General features: G+C 43.0%; 1 protein-coding gene across 1 annotated transcript in view; it reads left to right on the forward strand.

The window, feature by feature from the left end:
- The window catches only part of adamtsl7 (ADAMTS-like 7), a 324,601-nt gene that overhangs the window by 196,107 nt on the left and 112,547 nt on the right, over positions 1-15,947 (forward strand). The window lies entirely within an intron of this gene.

Genomic DNA, 15,947 nt, shown 5'->3' on the forward strand with positions numbered 1-15,947 from the left:
GGGCACCTTGTAGCTAACCCTGTAAAATTGAAAAAATGATTGAAAAAAAATATGTAAAGTGCAAAATGAGTCTTCCTCAGACTTTCGTCTCTTCAGGTTGATTGCCCAAGATGGCAGCTCTTCTGGTTCACAGGCATTGTGGGAGGAAGGGGCATGTCCAGGTGGACGAACCCACGAAGGGTGGAATCACTGGTGGAAAAGCATCAGTCTTCATTTCTGCAGAGGGAGGGTAAGAGAGGTGGCTATTATACAAGCGCCCTCTCCTGCCTCAGGAGAGAATTACCATCATGCATGTCTTTAAGCAGCCTGCATGTATGTACATATTGTGAACGATAGGGGGCGCTCTCGCTCCCTTGAACCCCTGTCCACGACTACAGACACCAGGTAAAAGTCCTCAAGTTGACTTTATTTTCTTGCCACAGTGCACAAAGCACACTCTCCACCACAATTCTCATTAAACTCACAATAATACAATAATAAACAATCCTCCAGCTCCCAGACGCGTTGCCACCCTTCCACCCAGCTCAGCTCATTGTCTGTGAGTTCCCACAGTCCTTTTATAATCCCTGACCCAGAAGTGTTTCTGCCCAATAGTCCACAAGTCCTTTTCCCTTCCGGGTCAGGGTAAATAGTCCCTTTCTTCAACCCGGAAGTCCGTCGCTCTTCCTGTGACGAACCTCCGGGTCACAGGGCACGAAGAAGCCCTCGGTCCTCCCTGCAGCTCCCTCCTGTGGCCCCCACGGCATCCAGCAGGGCTTTGCATAAAAACTCCAATGTCCATGATGCCCTGCTGGTCTTCTGGGGACCTCCACGCTGCAAGGAGGGCTCAACCTGGCGGCTTGGGGGTATTGGCCGGGATAAATGGCCGGCCATCCATTACAGTATTCCCCCCCCCAACGACGAATTATTATTAGAGGGAAGTCTTCCTCCAAGAGGACGTCCTGGTTGAGCCTTGATTATAACGAACATCTTGGTCCCTGGAGAACCTAGGGGGAATATTATTCCAAATTGACATCTTGTCCCCCACTCTCCAAGGACAGTTCCGCCAAATATGGCCCAAACCTTCGCACCCGTAACACTGCCTCTGTCCTCCTGGTATTCTTCCCCTACGGGACTGAAAACAATAAGGAACGTTAGGTCCGCCCTTGTGCTGGGAGAGAAACCCCTGCCGCCTCTACGGTGCTTTCACTTTTTCTGTCTTTTTCTTTCTTGTCAGGAGACCCCCGTTTTATCTTAGAGCCCTCCTGTTTAATCTGGGGCTTATATACAGTCTGGGTCTCTCTATTACAAGAAGAGAGCCCCTTTACTGTCTGCACCCTCTTGGTTTACAAATTACGGCGGCGTCTTCAGGGCTGCCTCGCTCCGAGTCAGCACTGTCTAGCTGCCCCGGGATCGATTAGCCCTTCCGCCGACCACTCGGTTAGCATACCGACCTCTCTTGTAGGGTACGCCGTGTATTGGCACTCGCTACTTATTAAACGCGGGCCCGGATCACACCGTCCCTCTATTATATACGATACGGGTCTCGCTTACCTGTATCGCCAAGATCATTCATTACGGGAGGCTCCTCACCAAATCGCCGCACGTAGGCCCTCACCTTCTCCAACGGCTCTCTGGCTGCCGCTCCCAAATCCCCGACGATCTTTTCAATGGTCGTCAGGACCTGCAAGACACTCGCTACGGGCTCGATTAGTTTTTCGAGCTCCCGTAAGTTAATATAATTATTTATTTCGACCGGCAGAACACTCACTTCCTCGTTCGTGTTACCTGCCGACCGGGAGCCAATGAGCACGCCCGCTTCAGGCACGTGCTCTGGACGGTCTCGCGGAGGCTTCTGGGATTTCGAGTTCTCAGAGGGTCGAGTTGCCTTCTTCGGCGAACTGCGGTCTGCCTTTAATATTTTTTCGACATCCCGATCAGCTACTTCCTGACCCTCCTTACCTTCTTGCGTGTTGAGCGATGCCTCGCTCGCCTCCCCTTCCCTTCGGAAAGACCAAGTCCGTTCCTTCGGGCTTGAAGGTGCAAACAGCAGGACGCGGAGCTCCTCCTTCCCAGAATGCACCGGGTTTGCTACCGTGTCCCTTGTCGGCTGCCATCATGCGGAAGTCGATTTCTAGGTGCTCTGGCGTCGACAAGAGAAGGCCGTCGTCTTCGGGGCAGTCTCCTTTTCCCCTCGGAGCCTCCAGGTGGTCATCTCCAAGGTACATGCACGGGACAAGGTGAGAAACAATAAAAGGATTTTTAATGTCGTTCCCGGCACGTACCTTAGAGGGATCGTTGCTTCCTGGAGGTTTCTCCGGACTTGTAAGGCCTCTCCTTAACTCCTCCCGAAGGCCATTGCACCTACGGCACTCCCGCTGGCGTTGTCGCTTTGCTTGCCCTTCTTCTTTCCCATTTTGGACTCGGTTTTTTCGGGTTTTGGCGATGCTGTGGTGATTCCTGATTCCGCAGTCTTCTCGGGGTTCGTTTCCCACAGAAATTTTGATTCAGGTCCTCTGCAAACGACGCTAGAGTATCCTGCCGACTACGCCACTGTGAGCGATAGGGGCGCTCGCTCCTTGAACCCCTGTCCACGACTACAGACACCAGGTAAAAGTCCTCAAGTTGACTTTATTTTCTTGCCACAGTGCACAAAGCACACTCTCCACCACAATTCTCATTAAACTCACAATAATACAATAATAAACAATCCTCCAGCTCCCAGACGCGTTGCCACCCTTCCACCCAGCTCAGCTCGTTGTCTGGGAGTTCCCATAGTCCTTTTATAATCCCTGACCCAGAAGTGTTTCTGCCCAATAGTCCACAAGTCCTTTTCCCTTCCGGGTCAGGGTAAATAGTCCCTTTCTTCAACCCGGAAGTCCGTCGCTCTTCCTGTGACGAACCTCCGGGTCACAGGGCACGAAGAAGCCCTCGGTCCTCCCTGCAGCTCCCTCCTGTGGCCCCCACGGCATCCAGCAGGGCTTTGCATAAAAACTCCAATGTCCATGATGCCCTGCTGGTCTTCTGGGGACCTCCACGCTGCAAGGAGGGTTCCACCTGGCGGCTTGGGGGTATTGGCCGGGATAAATGGCCGGCCATCCATTACAATATATATATATATATACAGTATATATTTATATATACATTTCCACCAGATACACATTTAACTGGACCACTGTGAAAGTAAAATTCAGGGCCAATACCAGAAGTGCCAGAGAGCTGCCTGAATCAGGGCTCCCCAATGGAAATGCCATCAACAGACAGTTGGACTTGAACCCAGCATATGCAGCCTGTAGCTCACAAACCATTTGACCAATTGACCTGTAATTTGGTACACATATACTACTTTAAGTCTACTGTCCGCTTTCGGGGTGATGATTTTTATTCCTCTTTTTATTTTTGTTTTATTTTATTGTAGAATCAAATCACGTCAGCGGGCAGCAGGGCAGCCGTGCAGTGCATGCGTGCGGGCACCTTTCTCATTCCGTACCACTTTCATCATCACTTCACCTACCTTTTCATATCTTGAATCATTCTTGTGGCAGATTGAATACTTAAGTGGCAGCTTAAGTGAAAAATTAAAGAAAACGTACTAAGTAATTGCAACACAAACACTGACTTTATCAGTTTTAATGTGAAAAGATGCCGACGAAAGAAGAGAAGCAGCGGGCCGCTAGGGTGGAGAAAAGAAGATCTGCTCAGGAAGCAGCAAGCGCATCAACCTCTGAGCAAACGAATGATAAACAGACAGAGAAAGAGGATGAAAACTAGGAATAGTCAAGTCAAGTGTGTTCACTGCATGTGATCGTGAAGTACGCCGTTACTAGTACTTTCATACTGCCTTTGTGTCCCGTATGTCTAATCATTTTCTTGTGATGATAACACCTGGCAGGTTGTCAAAAGTTTAGGAATAAAAACTATTTGAAGAACGTTGCTCAGTTTCTCCGTCTGTGCATCTCTAGCTACAAATATGCAAACTTTATCATTGACCTTTAGTCAGTCAGTCAGTCATTATCCAACCCGCTATATCTTAACTACAGGGTCACAGGAGTCTGCTGGAGCCAATCCCAGCCAACACAGGGCGCAGTATAGGAAACAAACCCTGGGCAGGGCGCCAGCCCACCGCATATATATATATATATATATATATATATATATATATATATATATATATACATATATATATATATATATATATATACATATATATATATATATACACACTCACCTAAAGGATTATTAGGAGCACCATACTAATCCGGTGTTTGACGCCCTTTCGCCTTCAGAACTGCCTTAATTCTACGTGCCATTGATTCAACAAGGTGCTGAAAGCATTCTTTAGAAATGTTGGCCCATATTGATAGGATAGCATCTTGCAGTTGATGGAGATTTGTGGGATGCACATCCAGGGCACGAAGCTCCCGCTCCACCACATCCCAAAGATGCTCTATTGGGTTGAGATCTGGTGACTGTGGGGCCATTTTAGTACAGTGAACTCATTGTCATGTTCAAGAAACCAATTTGAAATGATTCAAGCTTTGTGACATGGTGCATTATCCTGCTGGAAGTAGCCATCAGAGGATCATGAAGGGATGGACATGGTCAGAAACAATGCTCAGGTAGCCCGTGGCATTTAAACGATGCCCAATTGGCACTAAGGGGCCTAAAGTGTGCCAAGAAAACATCCCCCACACCATTACACCACCACCACCAGCCTGCACAGTGGTAACAAGGCATGATGGATCCATGTTCTCATTCTGTTTACGCCAAATTCTGACTCTACCATTTGAATGTCTCAACAGAAATCGAGACTCATCAGACCAGGCAACATTTTTCCAGTCTTCAACTGTCCAATTTTGGTGAGCTCATGCAAATTGTAGCCTCTTTTTCCTATTTGTAGTGGAGATGAGTGGTACCCGGTGGGGTCTTCTGCTGTTGTAGCCCATCCGCCTCAAGGTTGTGCGTGTTGTGGCTTCACAAATGCTTTGCTGCATACCTCGGTTGTAACGAGTGGTTATTTCAGTCAAAGTTGCTCTTCTATCAGCTTGAATCAGTCGGCCCATTCTCCTCTGACCTCTAGCATCAACAAGGCATTTTCGCCCACAGGACTGCCGCATACTGGATGTTTTTCCCTTTTCACACCATTCTTTGTAAACCCTAGAAATGGTTGTGTGTGAAAATCCCAGTAACTGAGCAGATTGTGAAATACTCAGACCGGCCCGTCTGGCACCAACAACCATGCCACGCTCCAAATTGCTTAAATCACCTTTCTTTCCCATTCTGACATTCAGTTTGGAGTTCAGGAGATTGTCTTGACCAGGACCACACCCCTAAATGCATTGAAGCAACTGCCATGTGATTGGTTGATTAGATAATTGCAATAATGAGAAATTGAACAGGTGTTCCTAATAATCCTTTAGGTGAGTGTATATATCACAAACCATTGCACTTTCAAACCAGACCCTGTTAATGAACTTCAGCTCATTAAAAAGTTTTCCTAAAAATATCATTTGTTTTATGAGGAGGTGTTTAGTTACAGGACGGCGCTCTCTCTCTTTATGCAAGAATTGAATGATCATTTGCAGCTGAAACTTTACCCTTTACTAGAGAACTCAGAGATACAATGAACTGCAGTATCTGGAAGTAGCCACAGTATAATATTAATCAAAAGTAAAAAGATCTTCCAGCAAGCAGATTGATGAGAACATGACAAACATCATTATTTCAATAATATATGTCCAGAGGCAATATCCAAGATATTTTTGGATGGGTTTAAATGTTGCCAATAACGAAAGGAAAATCTTTGCACAATCCCCTCATCCATCATGGGGTCTTTAATCAAATCTGAATGGTACCAAGCAATTATGCAATTGGCCGCCTTACGGATATCCCACCCATGGAGCCGTTTGTTTATGGAGCTGTCAGAGTTCTGGACTTGTCACTGGTGATCTGCCTTCTGAAATGTCAACCACAAATGTTTGGCTCCTTTGTGGGCTGTGTAAACAATTAATTTGTTTCATGTGGCCTGTTTTCATGAGTGCTGCACATACTGTACGTCTCCTAAGTATCTTATACATTTACTGTGGCGGGGCTATCTGATGGCAGCGCCCAGGACCTGTCACAAAAGAAGGCTTACAATAAACCCTTTTATTTTAACACGGGAGAGTCGTAAGATAAATGATATGAAACACAAACATATAATGTAACATTCATAACTAGCAGCTTAAATACCTGTTGCCAGATTCCACCTGAATTTTCTCTCTTTTTGGTGCTCTTCCTTTTCTTAGATATTTGATGTTTGCGTCTTCAGCTCCTAGCTTCAGATTTACCCTGAGATTATCCTAATGGATGCTGTTAACTTGAGAGTCGTTTTAAAAGCCTGTTGTACTTCCAGAATGTTACAAAATCCCTGTGGCTTCTGGATCAACTGTACCCAGCAGACTGGATGACTGGAGGGGCTCACGGGTTCATTATGTCTGCCACTTCCTCTGACTCGCAAAGATTATGTCAATGACGTCTACAGCTGCAGAATTTTCCAATGATTTTCGACTAAATTTCCTCTGTTTTTACAGCTAGAAAATATTAAGTTTAATGATTTCACAGACAAAGGGAGTGCTTGTATTTTAAATGCATGGAAAAGTGCATGATGGCAGACTGGGACATGATATTAAGCACTTTTAACATAGCGGAATATGTGATTCTTTAACCTGCTTCATGCAATTGAGGATCGCAGAAAGCCAGCGTCCATCCATGCAAGCAAATATTTTGTAGAGTTCATTAAACTGAGAAGTAGTTTTGGTCATATTTAATGAATTATTGGAATTAAAATGATCAAATACAAATTTTCATTAGTAGTGCCCTGTGATAGACAAGTGCCGAATGCTGCACTGCTTTCTGCCTACCAGGACAGGCTTTAGTTCCTACAACCCTGGATGAAATCACTTTGGCACAATAATAATCTCTCTGTTCTATAAAAAAATCCTGAGATGAGACGAAACTATTTTGAAAAGATTTTTTCAAGTCCAGAGCTGAGACAAGTCCTGACATGAGACGAGACTATTTTTCAAGTCCTGAAATGAGATGAAACTATTTCGAAGAGATTATTCCAAGTCCTGAGTCGAGACTATTTCAAAGAGATTATTCCAAGTCCTGAGACGAGACTATTTCGAACAGATTTTTTCCAAGTTCTGAGTCGAGACTATTTCGAAGAGGTTTTTCCAAGTCCTGAGACGAGACTATTTCGAAGAGATTTTTTCAAGTTCTGAGACAAGACGAAACTATTTCAAAGAGAGTTTTTCAAGTCCTAAGACAAAACGAGACAAGACTTTTTCAAAGAGATATTTTCAAATCCCGCGAGACAAGACTTTTGCCTTTTGCTATTAGATTTTTCCAAGTCACTGTTAACACCGTCCGGTATTCCAGCAGCTGACTTACTATTGAAAGAAGGATGTATCGTAAAGTTATTGCGTAATTTATGTCTGAGTGATGGGCTATGCAGTAGGACAAGATACGTTGTATTCAAAATTGGTAGAACAATTCTGACATGTAAAATTTTAATAGGTGACAAGAAAGGTAATGTAGTACATCTTCAGGGGATAACATTAGACACCAAAGGAGATCTTGATACGCCATTTGTATTAAAACACAGCTTTTGCTATGACAATTAAGAAATCACAGAGACAAACATAAAAGTCAGGTTTATTTATTAGAGAGAAAGAAACGATATTCACACACGGGCGGTCATACGTTGCGTTGTCACGATGTAAGTCCAAACACGGAATCAAAATTCAATATTGACAAAAAGTTAATTCCAAAGATTGTTTTTACCAAAGTTTTAAAGTAAAAGTGAAATTTTTAAAAGTATTTGCGTGTAAATATCAAAGACAAACAGAACGAAAATGTATAACGCAAAGAATACCTAAAACACAACATGAAACATCATTTTCTTTCGGTTTTATTACGTTTTACTATTTTTAGATTCTTTTTAACTAAATCTTCAGCATCTAACAATTCTTTGATGATCGTATACACATACCGGGGGTTGGTGAGCAAAGTGAGCAGGGGGCGGAACCCCCTAATAATAATAATAATAATAATTCTTTACATTAATATAGCATGTTTCATAATGAGTGGGGAGACAATTCAACCACCATTAATGTTTAACATCCACCTGGATGAAGTGATGGCAGCCATTTTGTGCCAGTATGCCCACCACGCATTAGCTGGTAATGAAGGAGTGGGAGAGAGAGATAGTTAGCCAGTTACAGACAGGGAATGATTAGGGGGCCAGAATGGACAAGGCATTAGTGGGCATTTTTTAGCCAGGACATCAGGATACACCCTGCTCTTTATGAAGGATACATAGGGAAACTTTAATGACCACACAGAGTCAAGACCTCAGGTTTACATCCCATCCGAGGGAAAGCACCATTTTTTTGGCACATTGTCCCTGTCACTGCACTGGGGCATCGGAATCAACACACACAGATCACAGGGTAAGCGGCCCCCTGCTGGCATCACCAACACCTTGTCCAGCAGCAACCAAAGCTTTTCCTAGGTGGTCTCCCATTCAAGTATTGGCCGGAGCTGAACAGGCTTAGCTTCAGGTGGATGACCTCTTCTGAAGTGCAGGTGGGATGGCTGCTCAAAAATGAATGAAGTGATGGACTATCAAATAGAAATTCAGTTTTTATCTCTGCAATGGGTGACAGGACCTGTAAAGCCCATTGTGGCACTCCTTGTGTGATTTTGGGCTATACATAATTAAATTGTATTGTATTCACAAATGGGAGGTCAATATAATAATAATAATTAATAATTATTTACTGTATATAGCACTATTCTTGCTACTCAAAGTGCTTTACATATTGAGTGGGGAGCCACTTCAACCACCACTAATACGTAGCAACCACTTGGATGATGTGACAGCAGTCATTATTGTGCCAGTACGCTCACCACACATTAGTTATTAGGGGATTAAATGGGTGAGAGATAGCCAGTTATGGACAGGAGATGATTAGGGAGCCAGAATGACCAGGCTGTGGTGGGCAGTTTAGCCCGGACATCAGGATACACCCTACTCCTTATGAAGGATGCCCAGGGATCTTTTATGACTGCAGAGAGTGAGGACCTTGGTATTACATCTTAACCAAAGGCTGATGCCACGTGTCCCTGTCACTGCATTGGGGCATTGAGATCCACATTCACACCACAGGTTAAGCGCCCCCTGCTGTTCTCACCAACACCTCGTCCAGCAGCAACCCAAGGTTTTCCTAAATGGTCTCCCATCCAAGTACAGGCGTAGCTTCAGGTGGATGACCTCTTCTGAAGTGCAGGTGGGATGGCTGCTCAAAAATGGGTGAAGTGATGGATGGACTATTAAATAGAAATTCTGTTTTTTTCTCTGCAATGGGTGAGTGGCAAACCCAGGGTTCAGTTTTTAGTTTAAGTATACTAGAAAAGTGATGCTCTTAGTTAGATTAGATTAGAGTAGAGTAGAGAAGATTTGATTAGATTAAATAAACTTTATTAATTCCATGGGGAAGTTATGTATACTGCAGTAGAAACATACTGTATATAACAAGGATACAGACTCACAGGATAAGTAATATAACCAATCAATCAATCAATCAGTTGATCAGTCAGTAAATAAATAAAGTAAATTTAATGAGTACATCAGGTGGAAGCATTGAATTTTCTGATAGCAGTGGGCAGAAAAGACACCTAGAGGAGCTTCTAAGCACACCGTGCTGGAATGAGCCTGTGGCTAATCCAAAACAGCACCTCCAGGAGGAGATGGAGGGAACTGTTCATGATGGCATCTGGGTTTACCACCATCATATTTTTTCACAACAGTTTCCATTATATCCAGGGTTCGTCCTGTGATGGCGCAGGCTCTCCTGATAAGTTTGTTCAGGCGTTGTGCTTCTTCTGAGCTTCTCTGGAGACCACAGCATAGAACACCACACTGGCTACTACTGTATGGACTAGTACAGGGTGGGCCATTTATATGGATACACCTTAATAAAATGGGAATGGTTGGTGATATTAACTTCCTGTTTGTGGCACATTAGTATATGTGAGGGGGGAAACTTTTCAAGATGAGTGGTGACCATGGTGGCCATTTGGAAGTCGGCCATTTTGGATCCAACTTTTGTTTTTTCAATAGGAAGAGGGTCATGTGAAACATCAAACTTATTGGGAATTTCACAAGAAAAACAATGGTGTGCTTGATTTTAACGTAACTTTATTCTTTCATGAGTTATTTACAAGTTTCAGACCACTTATAAAATGTGTTCAATGTGCTGCCCATTGTGTTGGATTGTCAATGCAACCCTCTTCTCCCACTCTTCACACACGGAGAGCAACACCGCAGGAGCCTTCAGTTTGTCACCACCAGTCACCTGCCTCTCCGTTGCTGTGCCCAGTAAGTAATGCCAGTCAAACTGAGTCGGGATTTGCTCCTGCCTTGTGTTGGATGTTTCCAGGAGGAGCTGTGGTTTCTCTCTTTTCGATTGGATGAATTAGGTTCAGAAAACGGTTGAGTGGATTGTCTGCCTTGTGAAAACTCGGGTGCTTTGGAGATCACAGACAGGATCAGCAGAGCTGCGCTACACAAATGAATGGTTTAACTGCAACTCCTGCGTCTACAATACGGCAAGACAACTTACAGAGATTTCGAAAGAGAAAAGCTCTCTGACAATAATAATAAATAATAATAATAATAATAATAAAATCAACAATCCACATAGTGAGGCAAACCAAAAAGCCAAATGCAATGTTCTCTCAGATCGGATTCAAAAGCAAGGCAGGCTGTAAGAAACACCACAGGCAGGGCAAAAGGAACACAACTGTTCCGCTTGAAATGTCGAAGATTTTTCTGTTTATTTTTACTTGATGGTAAAGACATCTGGAAGTCGTAAAAATTATTAAAGGTTCTGTTTAGAAATCTTCCCATTATATACATTATTTATTCATTCCAGATTAAACGCTCATTTGTTAATAATTATTATTTGTCCATATTCCATATTAAATGAACCGCAGTGTTGTCCAGAACGACCATTAACGATGGTCATCATTGTCCTCTCCTCGGCCCCATTGTATGGGAGCCACCAGAGGGACCACAAAATAATGCACAATTTTTAAAGACTAAATAAAATCATTCGTCATCCTCATTGCTATAAATAAAGTATGGTACCCTGACTAACCCTACTCCTAACTCAGTCAGTCAGTATCCAACCCGCTACATTCTAACACAGGGTCACGGGGTCTGCTGGAACCAATCCCAGCCGCCAACACAGGGCACAAGTCATGAACAAATCCCAGGCAGGGCACGGACACACACACACACCAAGCACACACTAGGGACAATTTAGAATCGCCAATGCACCTAACCTGCATGTCTTTGGACTGTGGGAGCAAACTGGAGCACCCAGAGAAAACCCACGTGGACACGGGGATAACATGCAAACTCCACGCAAGGAGGACCCCGGAAGTGAACCCAGGTCTCCTTACTGCGAGGCAGCAGTGCTACCACTGCGCCACCGTGCCACCCACTCCTAACTCTATTTATTTATTTATATATATATATATATATATATATATATATATATATATATATATATATATATATATATATATATATATATATATATATATATACTCCCCTTCTCCTCACCCTATCCTACCTTTAAGGTTGTGTTTATAGAGCCCTGAGGTTAATATTTGAGCCAGGGTCCCTAATATTAATCACACCCCTATCCCTTCCCTTAGCTTAAAGTTTTTTTAAACCCTAATGTTAAAATTGGATTATTTATTTATATATTCCCCTCCCCTTACCCTTACCTTAAAATGTGTGTTTATGGGGCCCTGAGGTTAAAAATTGACATTTTTTCTCATTTTTAATTTTTCTTTAATAGCCCTAATATTAAAATAAGTGGTTTTAGGGTTCTGATTTTTAAGCAAATTGATTGGGGCCTTAAAAGGAATCCCCTATTTTATCCATCCATTATTCAACCTGCTATATCCTAACTGCAGGGTCACGGGGGTCTGCTGGAGCCAATCCCAGCTAACCTAGGGCGCAAGGCAGGAAACAAACCCCGGGCAGGGTGCCAGCAGACCACAACCCTATTTTATCCTCTATTAAAAAATTTTAATACTATGTATATATTTATTAGAAAGGTTTTTTTTATTTATTTATTACTTTGTTTAATTCTTTTTTTTCTGATTTTACATACCCTTTTAAATATTTTAAAGGTTCCTGTAAAAGAGGGGTGTCAGGGACCTCTGGAAATGCATTAATTTGCAGGGTTTAGCTAACAGAAAGCCGAGCACAGGAGTCACGGTCAGATGACTGGCAATATGAGACTGTTGAATTCCAGTATTTTATATTTATTTAACATAAAAAAATAACAACTGAGATAATAAACAAACAAACATGCTGTAGATAAACCAATATGGTGGAAAAAATAAGTCTGTCATGAACAGACAACCACTTGCAGTCGAGGGCGTGACCTCATTAAAATTTCTTACAGTTCCTTTAGCCATATTATAAAGATCATAAGGAACTTAATATTTTTAACCCATGATGAGAAAATTACATTTATGGAACATTATAACCGGTGTCACACACGTGCGAGTAGAAGGCAGCTAACGGGCCTGAGTAATAATAATTCCACACCAGACCAGGGGCTGGCAGGGTGCGCTGACTGACTCTCTCAGTTCCTTGCAGACCTTTCTCGGGAAATCCCGCCCGCTTCCGGCGCCTCCGATGACGTCACTTCCACGTCTGGTGCCCCTGATGACATCACTTCCGTTTCCGGCGCCTCCGATGACGTCACTTCCTGTACTGCCTAATAAAGACGCCATCTTTACTGCCATACCCTCAGTTCAGTTTTGGACTCGGATCTGTGAACATCTCTGTTCTAATTTAAACCTATTTTGCAGCCGTGGAACAATATATGGGTGGCTGCCCCAAACATTCATGATGTCGTTGGCTCTTTCTTGTAACACTAGGTCTTAATATTTATATAAATGTTATCTTCAGCAATTTTTAGGAATGTTTTAAGTTTGTTATATTTTTAGATTTTTATTCAGGATAGATGAAGCTAATATAAATATTTATTCATATGTAGATGAGTGTGCCCATGCCATTGTCCCCTCTGGGAGCGTTCTCCACTACCCTAACTTAACCCTGATAGATAGATAGATAGATACTTTATTAATCCCAAGGGGAAATTCACATACTCCAACAGCAGCATACTGATGATAAAAAAAATATATTAAAGAGTGATAACAATGCAGGTATAACAGACAATAACTTTGTATAATGTTAACGTTTACCCACCCGGGTGGAACTGAAGATACGCATAGTGTGGGGTCTCCTCAGTCTGTCAGTGGAGCAGGATGGTGACAGCAGTCTGTCGCTGAAGCTGCTCCTCTGTCTGGAGATGATCCTGTTCAGTGGATGCAGTGGATTCTTCATGACTGACAGGAGTCTGCTCTGCGCCCGTCGCTCTGCCACGGATGTCAGACTGTCCAGCTCCGTGCCTACAATAGAGCCTGCCTTCCTCACCAGTTTGTCCAGGCGTGAGGTGTCCTTCTTCTTTATGCTGCCTCCCCAGCACACCACCACGTAGAAGAGGGCACTCACCATAACCGTCTGATAGAACATCTGCAGCATCTTATTGAAGATGTTGAAGGACGCCAGTCTTCTAATGAAGTATAGTCGGCTCTGTCCTCTCTTAGACAAACCATCAGTATTGGCAGTCCAGTCCAATTTGTCATCCAGCTGCACTCCCAGGTATTTATAGGTCTGTACCCTCTGCACAGTCACCTCTGATGATCACGGGGTCCATGAGGGGCCTGGGTCTCCTAAAATCTACCACCAGCTCCTTGGTTTTGCTGGTGTTTAGGTGTAGGTGGTTTGAGTCGCACCATTTAACAAAGTCCTTGATTAGGTTCCTAGGAAACCTAACTGTCACTCAAACTTATACCGATGATAGACAATAAAAATCTGTTTTTAAGAGAGATTTGATGAGTCAGCGGATGTAATATCCCGAGATAAGCTGCTCCATAGTCTCGGAGCGATCACAGAAATGACTTGATTGCGTTTTATCTTTTGGCACAGTCAATAGCTCTTAAGCTGAAGGCCATAGGGGTCTCGGCATCTGATGAGGTATTAAACATTCTGAAATATAATCTGGAGGAAGAGCATTCAAAGCTTTAACAGCAACCCATCAAATTTCTGAAATGAACTGGTAGCCAGTGAAGAGAAGCCAGGACTGGCTTCTATACTCCTCCTCCTGCCCACTCCTGATGCAGCCCATGATAGCAGTGTCGTGGCAGGACTCCGAGTTGTATTGGAAGTCCGATGTATGTTGGCTGAACAGGACCGGAGAAAGTCCAATCCCCTGCGGTGCTCCTGTGCTGCTGACCACAATGTCAGACCTGCAGTTCTCGAGACGCACATACTGAGGTCTGTCTGTAAGATGTCTGATATCACGCTGCAAAGTTTTTTCTTTCTTCCCTCAAAGATGGCATCACAGCAACACAACCCGATGGCTTTCTTGAACATTCGAATTGAATTGAGCACAATTTGGTAGACTGACTCTGACCTACAAAATGAGAGAGACTGGCCTTTCCACTTTCAAATATGACAGCACCTTCCACTTTCTGTGTTCTCCACTTTCTTCATTTTTGAATCTTACAGATGTCGGTTTTCTAATTTAGATGCACATTATAATTTACTTACCAACAACATACCCTCCATAATGTTTGGGGCAAAGACGCGTTACTCCTTGATTGATCCCTCTGCGCCACAGTTTAAAATTCTAAATCAAACAATTCAGACATTGTAAGTAATGTGCACATTGCAGGCTTTTATTTAAGGAGATTGGCAGACATTTCGGTCACACAACACTTTTTCTACACTGTTCCCCCCATTTCAGTGCACCATGATGTTTGGGACAATTGGCATAACAGGTGTTTGTGATTCCTCAGGTGGCTTTCATGACGTCATAAGATACCTTGGCCTGCTTCTACCCCTAGGAGTCTGTAGTTACCATTGTTCAACACTGATGACAAGAGCTGTGCCAATGAAAGTCAAAGAAGCCATTAGGAGGATGAAAAACAAGAATAACATTACGTTGTCACTTAAGGATTAAATTAGATGGGCAAATCTCTCTATTATATAAATACATCCTGAGACGAGACAAGACTTTGGCCATGAGATTTTTTCAAGTCCCGACCTCCTCTATTCAGCCACGCGCCATGGTCCTCTCACCTCTCATTGGTGTGAATCCTTTTGTCAGACACAGTTCCTGCGCTCTCAGCTCTTGTAAAATTGTACGTTTTCCTTACTTTACATTCCCAATTAAAGAAGACGTATTATGTCAAAATCTTATTGAAGAATTTAATCAACAGAAAAAATGAGTACACGGGCAATCCTAGCACCGAGAAACGATGAAGTCAAACGAATTAATCAGTTACATGGCATATTGGGTAAATGCGTATCAATAGACTATGCTGAAGCAGTTGGTGGTGATGGTGCAGAAGATGAAAACATCAAATTACAATATCATGAAGAATAACTACAACCGTTAACACCGTTGGTCCTCCACCGCACGAACTATTGTTGAAAGAAGGATGTATCCAAGAAAGGTAATGTAGTACATCTTCAGGGGATAACATTAGACAACAAAGGAGATCTTGATATGCCATTCATATTAAAACGTTTACAGTTTTCCGGTAGAATAGCTTTGGCAAAGACAATTAACAAATCACAGGGACAAACATTAGAAAAAGTTGGTTTATTTAATAGAGAGAAAGAAACAAAATTCACTCACAGGCAGTTATACGTTGCGTTGTCACAATGAAAGTCCAAACACAGAATCAAAATTTAATGCGATATTGATGAAAATTGTATTCAAAAAATAGTTTTAACAGTAAAAGTGTACATTTAAAAAGTA

This window comes from Polypterus senegalus, chromosome 7, assembly GCF_016835505.1.
Source record: "Polypterus senegalus isolate Bchr_013 chromosome 7, ASM1683550v1, whole genome shotgun sequence".
Lineage (NCBI taxonomy): Eukaryota > Metazoa > Chordata > Cladistia > Polypteriformes > Polypteridae > Polypterus > Polypterus senegalus.